Genomic DNA, 4,349 nt, shown 5'->3' with positions numbered 1-4,349 from the left:
CTTCTTTTTGCCTTTGATGTCTCTTGCTGCTCATAAGTCATTCTGTCCATTTGCTTTCCTAAATTGATTCCTGTGCTCTTGTTTTCAGTATCTACTTGCAGCCTCAGTTATGGTTTATTGTCTTTTGGAGTTTCATTTTCTTAAAGAGCACTTGTTGCAGACTTATTGCCACACAGTTTTCTTACTATACTTCCTATCTTTCCTTCCTATAGAGAAAATTTGCTTCTTGGATTTTAATATATTCGCTTCCGGTTATTCTCAGCAGCCTTTGTTCTTGAGGTCACCTTCTCAAAAGCCATTACCTTTTGGTTCACTGACTTTTCAAAAGTCTAGTTTTTGCCTTATTCCAAGTCTTTCGTGCTTTTTCCTTGCAATAAGTTAATTACATGTGTCATTACCACTTTCAAACAAACTACTTTCCCCTTCTGAATTTTCAACCAGTTCCTCCTTGTTTAAAATCAGAAGTAGCAGCTTGGCTTCTGGTAGTGACTTCCTCTGTTTCCTGACACAGAAGTTGATTCCAGTGCACTCAGCAAGCCTGATGGACTGGCGGGAGCCTGCCAGTTTGCTTTTCCCACTGACGGGTAGCTGAGGCATATCTACAGAGTAAAATACAGTGCTCTGGAAGAGTGAGCTGAGCTGAATCAGTGCAGCTTTCTGAACCAATCACCTGCACTGAGAAGTTGCAATGAGATCTCTTATTCGCATTCCTTCTAGCCCTGGCTGGCCTGATCAGCTGCATGCCACCTTCACCAACATGTGAAAAATATCCACTCTCCAAGATGACTTTTGTCTCTTTCTCAGGAGTGATTTGTGCAGCACCCCCGAGCTGCTTATTCAAATTGACAACTGTTGATTGGATGTAAAGACCAAATAGTTCCCAGGGAATACTTTCCTCAGAAATAATGGGGGTTTGCATACCCAGGAATGGGACAGTGACTTCGTTCAAGGACACTGACTTCCAACTGGAGGTAAATTCATTGTAAATGCCTGGTTTTAGCCGAGCTTGTTGGCAGGCTGAATTGTTTATTTAGGACTTCCACTTCCAACCCCTTAAGTTCCTCTCCAAAGTGAACATTTGAAAGCTTAAGTCCTTCTTGCAGCTTATCCCTGTTGGTGAATGTCTTGGTGAACCTGCCTGAAAATCTTTTGGTCCCTGGTAGTGCCTGATCAGTCTCTGGTCAACCCACTGCCCTTGTCTGGTCTGGATAAATCTCCAAATACTGCTCAGGATTCTTGTGGTTGTCTTTACTTTCTGCAAATTCTCAGTCTCACACAGGTTCACAAGGGATCAGCAGAGTTGAACAGGAATGCCAGGCACTGCTACCACTGTAAGAGCCATTTCATGGCTCATACTAGTGCTACAGTCAAGGTTGGAGAAGGCATTAATTCTGTTGACTCAGATGTAATCCACAAGCCATGTTTCCCTGTCACACAGAAATCCAGGTGCCTGTCTCCAGGGAAAGTTCTGCCTCTTCTTGCAGACAGATGAAGCACCATCCCACTGCCCAGCCATGTGGGTACACTACTATCACAAATATCCTCTGCAAAAAGCGCAAAGCTCAGCTTCGCTTTCTTCTTACCTGTTACCACCTTGGTTCTTTATTATTTCACTTAGTTCACTAGACTGAAGATTTTAATTGCCTCCTCCATTTAGCCTCGGTTAAGGCCCATCAGCTTTAACCAATTCTGAGGTTACCTTTAGAGCAAAGACTTGCTTGGTAGTAGCCAGCAATAATCTCCAGAGTAGCAGTGTTACCAGTCTGCAGTTGCACCTCTGCAGTGTGTGGTGTTTCTTACATGGTGTAATGTTTCATCTCCTTTTCACCTTTTTCAATTCTTTCCACTCCACCTTTCAGAGGAGAATGTCTGTTAATAGGCACCCTTTTGATAAGCCCTTTGTGCCTTCTCTGCATCCAGCCTGCTTGATCTTGCCATGGCATAATATCTGTGCCTCAGTTTTCCATCCTGCTGGCAAAAGAAGGAAGAAATAGATGGAGGTGGACTCCATTCATTAGATACCAAGAGATGCCCCTATCTCATTGCCTGGTGTCTGTCACCCACAGAGGTATACTCCTCACGTCTTCTGCAGGGAGTCAGTCCTGTTATTTACAAAGCTGAAAAGTACCATACAATCCTTAATTTTTGTTAATTATACAAACTTTAAACTCCCAGTACATGTACTAAGTCAACCAAATTGATGAGTGGGCGTAGCACATAATTTTGCTACTGATACCGTTATTTGCATGTTTAGATAGACCATTTGCATGCACAGCACGATGTGGTATGACTCAATCTGCTGTTTGTTTTAAATCCTTAATGAGTTGAGCTTTCTGAGCTGCTGTATTTCACTCACAACCAGTAAAAGCAGTAGGATTACCAGTCTGTATTTGAGTTTATGAGTGCCCTCTGACCTGACAGATTCCAGAGAAACCCTGCAGCTGCTTTCCTTCCAACTTCAGTATTTCCTTTAACGTCAGTTGGAACGGCTTTATTCTCAAAAATATTATGAAACAAGTGGGTAGTTCCCATCTCAGTAAAGGCTTTGAAGATGCCTTTGAGACAGTATGCTACCACAAAGCATCGAATTCTGGAAAATATTCTTCATATTCACATTTGATTTTTACATTGCATGTGTTCGAACACTATAATCAAAGCTGATCATTTATTTTTTAAGTGTGTTTGGATGGTAGTGATGTCTTTGCAGGAAAGTACTGTCTGTCAAACCATTTAAAACCTAGAATTACTACTGCACTTTTGGTAACACAGTGATTTGCTTACTGTTTAGATAATCACATAGATTTTTTTTCCCCTAAACTGCTATAAATTCAAGTGTACTTGTTTTCTTCTCTTATTTTTCTCTGGGTGTCCTACCTGAGGTCTAAAGCAGGACCTTGGCTGGCAGCCAGGTACCCACCAAGCTGCTCTCTCACTCCCCCTCCTCAAAAGGACAGGGAGAGAAAATAAGATGAAAAACCTCATGGGCTGAGGTGAAGACAGGGAGATTGTTCACCAGTTACTGTCATGGGCAAAACAGGCTTGACTTAGGGAAATTAATTTACTTTATTACGAATTAAAAATAGAATAGAACAATGAGAAACAAAGACAAAACTAAAAACACTTTCCTCCCCCCACTTCTTCCCAGGCTCAGCTTCACTCCTTCATGCCCAGTTTTCTCTACTCTCCTTCCCCTGAGCGGTGCAGGGGGATGGGGAAGGGGGGTCACAGTCAGTCCATAATACTTTGTCTCTGCTGCTCCTTCCTCTTTATGCTCTTCCCCTGCTCCGGTGTTGGTCCCCCACAAGGTCACAGGTTCTGCCAGAAAACCTGCTCCTGCGTGGGCTCCTCTCTCTCCACAGGCCATCATTCCTGCCAGGAGCCTGCTCCAGCGCAGGCTCTCCATGGGCTGCAGCTTCCCTCAGGGCACATCCCCCTGCTCCGGCGTGGGGTCCTCCCCGGGCTGCAGGTGGATATCTGCTCCACCGTGGACCAACATGGGCTGCAGGGCACAGCCTGCCTCACCATGGTCTTCACCACGGGCTGCAGGGGAATCTCTGCTCCGGTGCCTGGAGCACCTCCTGCCCCTCCTTCCTCGCTGACCTTGGTGTCTGCAGGGCTGTTTCTCTCACATTTTTCTCATTCCTCTCTCACAGCTGCTGTGCAGTATTTTTTACCCTTTCGTAAATATGTTATCACAGAGACACCACCAGCATCACTGATGGGGCTCAGCTTTATCCAGCAGTGTGTCCATTTTGGAGTCAGCTGGCACTGGCTCTGTCCAGCATAGGGGCAACCTCTGCTCTCTTCTCACAGAGGCCACCCCTGCAACCCCCCCACTACTAAACCTTGCCACATAAACCAAATAAAAGCAGTGAGATTCTGTTCAAAGTATTTTGTAGGAGCTGAGGGTCCTCAATGGCATATTAAATACCACTAAATCCCATAAGATCCGATATAAAGTCTTCAGAGGAGTCATCCTTCTTTCTAAAATGTTTGGAAAGCTCATGTTGGGTACTACCACAGCTATATGTTTTAAATCATTGTGATAACAATTAGATAAATGAGTATGTATAATCTCAGAGCTTATATTTTGAAATCCTGATTTTCCTTGGAGAAAACAGACAGCTCCATGACCCAACAGGATGTGATATTATATAGAAGGGATAATAAAGCCACCATGAATACGCCCCACCTTGAAATGACTAGAATTTAAATAATGTCAGAAGTTATTGATTAACCCAGGGTTGGGTAGGATTTAGCTGCTCTAGTAAAAGTTGACTATTCCATCTGAATGCTTGTTTTACTGAAGAGCTGAAAAGTTGCATCTTCCACACTCAGGCTAAGCAAAA

The sequence above is a fragment of the Pelecanus crispus genome, chromosome 2 (assembly GCF_030463565.1).
Source record: "Pelecanus crispus isolate bPelCri1 chromosome 2, bPelCri1.pri, whole genome shotgun sequence".
In the NCBI taxonomy this organism is placed as follows: domain Eukaryota; kingdom Metazoa; phylum Chordata; class Aves; order Pelecaniformes; family Pelecanidae; genus Pelecanus; species Pelecanus crispus.
This window is presented reverse-complemented; position numbering follows the sequence as displayed.